The following is a 6999-nucleotide window of genomic DNA, read 5'->3' as shown; positions in this document are numbered from 1 at the left end:
TCCAGCCAGCCATCCAGAAGCTTTTCCTTCATACAGCATGTCAGCCCGCTCTGTGGTGTCAGACCATCCTATATCCAGTCAGCTGAACACCTCAAACAGCCTACCAGACAGCTCGGAGGCATCCGCATGGTCTTAAAGCAGACCGTTGCCGCTTTTTGTATCACATTGCAATGATAACACTGTGGGTGACTAAAATGCAATTTCAGAATGTGGGAGGGACATGACCCCCGTCCCCAGTGAAAATTGCGCCACTGGAATATACTTTATCAGCGGGTGAAAGGTTAACAAAAATGTTAGTCATCCTGTAAACCTACTCTCCCCTCCCCCCATGATGAATTTCCCTGAAATGGAGCTATGCACCATAAAATGAGGAAAATGGCTCTTTCAATGGACTGTAATGACTTTGTTGTTGCTAGGATGGAGGTATTTTAGTGTGATGTACAGAAAGACTGGCCATTATTTCAACAGGTTTCATTTCACACTGGATCCCTGTTTTGGTGTTGACCATTACTTTACAATAATTGATGTCCTGTTCATGGCAGCAATTGAATCTCTCTATCTATCTTTCTCTGTCTCACACACGCAGGCACGCTCTCTCATATAAGTACGCACTCGTTCTCGCGCTCTCTCGCTCTTACTCTCTATTTCCCCTCTCAATTACTTTTTGGGGTTTTCCACAGAAGTTAAAGAAATGCAATGTCCGATAAACAACTGATGGCAAATATGAAGCATTCTGCCAGATAGACTACAATGTGCAGATTGCAGACGCGTACCGCGAGTGCAGTGTACCAGTGGCGCCATCTACAAGGTGAGCAAAGAAGAATTCGACACAGCTCCGGACTCTCTCTCGGAGGAATACGGAGTGAGGATTACACAGTTTCCTCAACGAATGCGTTGTACTATAGACAATGTCGTGGAGGTAAATTGACACCGAACCTACCTGAATGTAAGTGTTCCACCGTGTATTTAAGGTAAACTATAAATGCCAATTTAGACTTTAGAAGTGCGCGCTCCTGTTATCACCTGCTTGAGGATGGGCATTTATTTTAGGCGTATGTTTTGTACCATCATTACATTTATCATTGCCTTTTTATTTCAATAGATCTCTCTGTTTTCTATCTATCTAAATCTATTTTGGGTAGACCTATCGAAAGTAACGTAATAGTGTGAATTCCTGATAAGATAACATTTGCAATTGTTGATGGGTTTAGTGAAAAGGAAACTACTATATTGGCAGCATTTATAGTAACTTTATTTGAAGGTTTTACTATCTCTACCGCTCCCACTTATTTAACAGTAGCAAAAGCAGTTAATTGATAGCACGTCCTTAAGTGAATTGCTCTCCTGCTATACCAAAAAATATTCCATTATTAATGTATTAATGGAGTCAAGTCCAATGCACATTGGGGGTCTTTTCTGTAAACATTCAGCACAATGTAACGTCTGTTCCTCCTTCAAAATGCTCATTGGCTGCATTGATGGTTGTAGTATTTACAGCAGAATCTCACCGATTAAAAACTCTGTATTGTATTCAACTAATGCCCATTTCTGAACAAGGAGAAACGATTGCCCTTTAACGGGTTGAGCTACTGACCTTCAAGACTCACAGTGTGGTTTGCTAAAAGCTCTGGAATTATTTACCCTGGCTTTTAGACGGTGTCGTCTTACCAAACCGCTGCAATTAACTGCTGCTGTTCACTTCCAGTGCTTTTATAAGCCATTTATTCAAACACTCTGCAGTAGCGATGCGTGGGTAAAATCAGTGGGGAAGCCAAGCCATAAAAAAAGCCATATTACACCCTACGTGTTGTGATATGTGTGTTCTTTGCTCGAGAACCTGTTAGTTCATAAGCCACACCTTCGTTTCATCACAAAACCAGAGAGCAACATCTGTCTGGTGGAGTCCACAAAGCATACAGTTAGTTACCCGACGCTGGCTGCAACCTGGTCTCAGAGCATTTCGTATTGTTTTGTATGATATGTTACATTTCGTATGGTATGTATTAATTTGTGGATGCCCATCACCCATTTTGTATGATATGTTACGAATTACAATTCGTATTATATGTAGCTAAAAGTAGTAAGTTGTTGAAAAGTTGCTAATTAGCTACAATGCTAAATTTGTCCGTTATGAGATTCAAACTCACAACATTGGTTTGCTAGATGTGTATGTGCCCACTGGAAGACAACAACATATCAAGATGCAATAACTAAAGTTTTTTTCTGTCAATAACGTTTGGCTTTTGATGTGATGTGATTGGTGTAAAACCAAATCCAAACTGGCTACCCTTGGCACTGTTAATTGATGCAACAGGACCATTCACAGTTGAGCTCACTCAGTTTAGCTCAGCGCTGATTGGCTATTATTGTATCATTTTCTAATCAAGGGAGGCCAAATGCTTGCTGGCTTCCCTTGCATTCAGTGCTACGGGCGGCAACAATATTATACTATTTTTGACCAGACAGCATCAGATAGATGGGCTACAGAGACAGAGGGGCGCTGTTTTGCTCGCTCAGATGCTTTCCCCTGTGAGATACATTCAGCCTCTTGCAAATTGAAGGACAATTATGAAACACAGAGGGACGAACTCTAAATTATTTAATAAAACAAGTTATTGGTACATTTTTTGGGGGAAGCCTGACTTCCCTTGGCAACCATGAATACACGCCACTGATACTCTCCCCAATACCCCATACATTTATTCGTGTACGTCCTTTCAAATCCCAGCTTAAAAAGGGATAGATCAGCAATTTAGATTTAAAAATTTTTTTTTTACATTAGTTTCCTTACCTTGAAAGTGGTGTATGGACAACGAATGTCTGCAATCCACACTTTGGTTTAGCTACACTAGCCACTGCAAACAATGAGCAGCATGAGCATTGTGGGATCAATGTTACAGTCACTCCTTGTCCATAGACTGGAAACAAATATCTAAATATCTAAAAATGCTGTCCCTTTAACTTGATGAGTTATAGTACAGTGCTCTCCTTATGCACTCACTTTGTATTGGGTTGTATGCTGGCACTGTACCTACTGTAGTGCACTGTACCCACTGAAACGGAGCTAGGGAGGGTTTTACCGCCTCATTGACTGTGTTTTCATGGCATCATATTAAATCATGTCCACACACAATGACTGGTGGTTGATCTCTTCCAGGTCAACCACTTATGAGGGTTCATTCAGTAGCTAGTCCTCCTGCCTCTGCCTGCCTGCTTGCAGGCCTTTCTCTCTGGGGCTGGGTCCTCAGTATCCAAGGTCACTGAAGGGGGAAGCGCTCACATGTTTAATCTAGCCAAGCTAGAGCCACTTGATTGCTCACAGTCTCACAAGGGGGACGTGTGATAAGCATGGACACTTAAAGCTGCAATATGTCACTTTTTGGGTGACCTGAACATATTCACATAGAAATATATGTAATAGATCTGTCATTGTCATGGAAAGTAAGTCTAAGAAGTGGTAGAGCTGTTCTATGTGTGCTATGCTTTCATTTTTGCGACTTTTACTTTTGTACACCAGCTTCAAACAGCTGAAAATACAATATTTGTAGTTATGGAAAATATATTTCACAGCGGGTTAGATGGTACAATTATTATTACCTTTATTTAACTAGGCAAGTCAGTTAAGAACAAATTCTTATTTTCAATGACGGCCTAGGAACAGTGGGTTAACTGCCTGTTCAGGGGCAGAACGACAGATTTGTAACTTGTAAGCTCGGGGATTTGAACTTTCAACCTTCGGTTACTAGTCCAATGCTCTAATCACTAGGCTACCCTGTCGCCCTGCTTTTCTACACTATACTTTCTTGTTTTGTCACATAAACTGATATTAGGTGAACTATTCGAATTTTAGAAACCAGGAAATTGCGGAATGATTTCTGCACAGTGCACCTTTAATAGCCTGACAAGTGAAGTGGTTATCACCAAATAACGAGCGGGGAGCCTCAGCCGGCCCAACCACAGCTTGGTCTAATTGAATATTGTTTTCCAGGCAGAGCTGGATTGCCTGCTTAGGTGTTGTCATTGGACTGTAGTCTCTAATTTGTTGTGCAGGCCACTGAGGTAGACGGTCCACTGAGAATATGCCATGAAAAGGCTTTTGACATGTTTTCAGGTCTCTTGCGGAAGGCCAGAGCGTCAAGCGTGCACTCTGAACGGTGAATGAGATGGGTAGGGCTAAAGCTTAAGAGGGTGTGAACGATGCTGAATGGGTGTAGACAAAGAAGAGCTCTTCACTAGATACCAAAACATTCAAAGGCCATTTTTTTCAAAAGTGAGTTTACAAGTCTATCAACTTTCAAAGCAGAATTGCTTTCCCATTGTTCCTCAAAAATATAGTGTATGATATACCATTTTGTAGTGCTGAGTCTCTACTTTTATCCAATGTAAAAAAAAACACAAAGTTGCTACATAAGACCGAATCCAGGTGGTGAGTCACATATGCTACTGTAAAAGCTCCAAATGCTTTAGAGGGAAAACATCTTCCCATTGTTCAGGCATATCCCTATCCCTCATAAAGCTAACTGGAATTTACATTGAAACAATCCATCTCCCATGCTTGTTTGTGTTCTTTCGGTAAAGCAACAAAGAAAATATTTGTATATTCAAATATTAAAGGACTAGCCTCCTTATGCCCATCTGTTTTTTTTTTCATTTTTGCTTTATGACAGCTGTGACCAATACCATGTTATGCAGGTGAGTGAGGACCCAAAAGCGATTTAACAGAAACAGAGTCTTTTAATGTCCAAACAGGGAAAACATAAATCCTCAATCTTTACAGGAGATGTCCAAACATAAATCCTCTATCTTTACAGGAGAGTCCCCCTTCTAGTAGTAGAGGAGAATAGCAGGGCTAGCGGCAACAGACTGCTGGTCCCTCCGGGTAGGCGCGGGCCGTAGAGGACAGAGACACCTGCTCACACGCAGCATCTGATGAAGAGGCAGATTACGACAGGACGGGACAAGGGCAAAGCAAACAAGAATCCGACAAGGACAGAAGCAGAAACAGAGAGAGAAATAGAGACTTAATCAGAGGGCAAAAGAGAGGACAGGTGTGAGAGAGTAAACGAGGTCGTTAGGAGAATGAGGAACAGCTGGGAGCAGGAACGGAACGATAGAGAGAGAGAAAGTAACCTAATACGACCAGCAGGGGGAAACGAAGAGAAGAGAAAGCACAGGGACAAGACATAACATGACAATACATGACAGTACCCCCCCAGTCACCGAGCGCCTCCTGGCGCACTCGAGGAGGAAACCTGGCGGCAACGGAGGAAATCATCGATCAGCGAACGGTCCAGCACGTCCCGAGATGGAACCCAACTCCTTTCCTCAGGACCGTACCCCTCCCAATCCACTAGGTACTGATGACCACGGCCCCGCGGACGCATGTCCATAATCTTCCGGACCCTGTAGATAGGTGCGCCCTCGACAAGGACGGGGGGGGGCGGGAGACGAACGGGGGCGCGAAGAAAAGGCTTGACACAGGAGACATGGAAGACCGGGTGGACGCGACGAAGATGTCGCGGAAGAAGAAGTCGCACTGCGACAGGATTAACGACCTGAGAAATACGGAACGGACCAATGAACCGCGGGGTCAATTTGCGAGAAGCTGTCATAAGGGGAAGGGTGCAGTGGAGAGCCATACTCTCTGACCGCGACAATACCTAGGACTCTTAGTCCTACGCTTATTAGCGGCTCTCACAGTCTGCGCCCTATAACGGCAAAGTGCAGACCTGACCCTCTTCCAGGTGCGCTCACAACGTTGGACAAAAGCCTGAGCGGAGGGGACGCTGGACTCGGCGAGCTGGGACGAGAACAGAGGAGGCTGGTACCGAGGCTACTCTGAAAAGGAGATAGCCCGGTCGCAGACGAAGGAAGCGAGTTGTGAGCGTATTCTGCCCAGGGGAGCTGTTCTGCCCAAGACGCAGGGTTTCGAAAGGAAAGACTGCGTAAGATGCGACCAATAGTCTGATTGGCCCGTTCTGCTTGACCGTTAGACTGGGGGTGAAAACCGGAAGAGAGACTGACGGAAGCCCCAATCAAACGGCAAAACTCCCTCCAAAATTGAGACGTGAATTGCGGACCCCTGTCCGAAACGGCGTCTGACGGAAGGCCATGAATTCTGAAAACATTCTCAATGATGATTTGTGCCGTCTCTTTAGCAGAAGGAAGCTTAGCGAGGGGAATAAAATGAGCCGCCTTAGAGAACCTATCGACAACCGTTAGAATAACAGTCTTCCCCGCTGACGAAGGCAGACCGGTAATAAAGTCTAAGTCGAGAGGGAATGGAAAGCGGTCTGAGACGGCCGGCAGGAGGAGAGTTACCGGACTTAGTCTGCGCGCAGTCCGAACAAGCAGCCACGAAACGACGCGTGTCACGCTCCTGAGTGGGCCACCAAAAACGCTGGCGAATAGAAGCAAGCGTACCCCGAACGCCGGGGTGGCCGGCTAACTTGGCAGAGTGAGCCCACTGAAGAACGGCCAGACGAGTAGGAACGGGAACGAAAAGAAGGTTCCTAGGACAAGCGCGCGGCGACGGAGTGTGAGTGAGTGCTTGCTTTACCTGCCTCTCAATTCCCCAGACAGTCAACCCGACAACACGCCCCTCAGGGAGAATCCCCTCGGGGTCGGTGGAGGCTACTGAAGAACTGAAGAGACGGGATAAAGCATCAGGCTTGGTGTTCTTTGAGCCCGGACGATAAGAAATAACGAACTCAAACGAGCGAAAAACAGCGCCCAACGAGCCTGACGCGCATTAAGTCGTTTGGCAGAACGGATGTACTCAAGGTTCTTATGGTCAGTCCAAACGACAAAGGAACGGTCGCCCCCTCCAACCACTGTCGCCATTCGCCTAGGGCTAAGCGGATGGCGAGCAGTTCGCGGTTTCCCACATCATAGTTACGTTCTGACGGCGACAGGCGATGAGAAAAATACGCGCAAGGGTGGACCTTATGGTCAGAATGGGAGCGCTGGGACAGAATGGCTCCCACGCCCACCTCTGAC

General features: G+C 45.4%; 1 protein-coding gene across 4 annotated transcripts in view; it reads left to right on the top strand.

Annotated features, from left to right (window-relative positions):
- The first annotated feature begins 381 nt into the window (after nucleotides 1-381).
- Nucleotides 382-6999, top strand: part of LOC115141558 (G-protein coupled receptor 4-like) — a 46974-nt gene continuing 40356 nt past the window's right edge. For 3 of the 4 annotated variants that reach the window (XM_029680531.2, XM_029680532.2, XM_029680534.2), the window contains exon 1: nucleotides 382-946. The gene's annotated coding sequence lies outside the window, so the exon portion shown is untranslated. Of the gene's footprint in view, nucleotides 972-6999 lie in introns of all 4 variants that reach the window. The other variant, XM_065000206.1, reaches the window with a different exon arrangement.

The sequence above is a fragment of the Oncorhynchus nerka genome, linkage group LG14 (genome assembly GCF_034236695.1).
Source record: "Oncorhynchus nerka isolate Pitt River linkage group LG14, Oner_Uvic_2.0, whole genome shotgun sequence".
Taxonomy (NCBI): domain Eukaryota; kingdom Metazoa; phylum Chordata; class Actinopteri; order Salmoniformes; family Salmonidae; genus Oncorhynchus; species Oncorhynchus nerka.
This window is presented reverse-complemented; position numbering and strand designations above follow the sequence as displayed.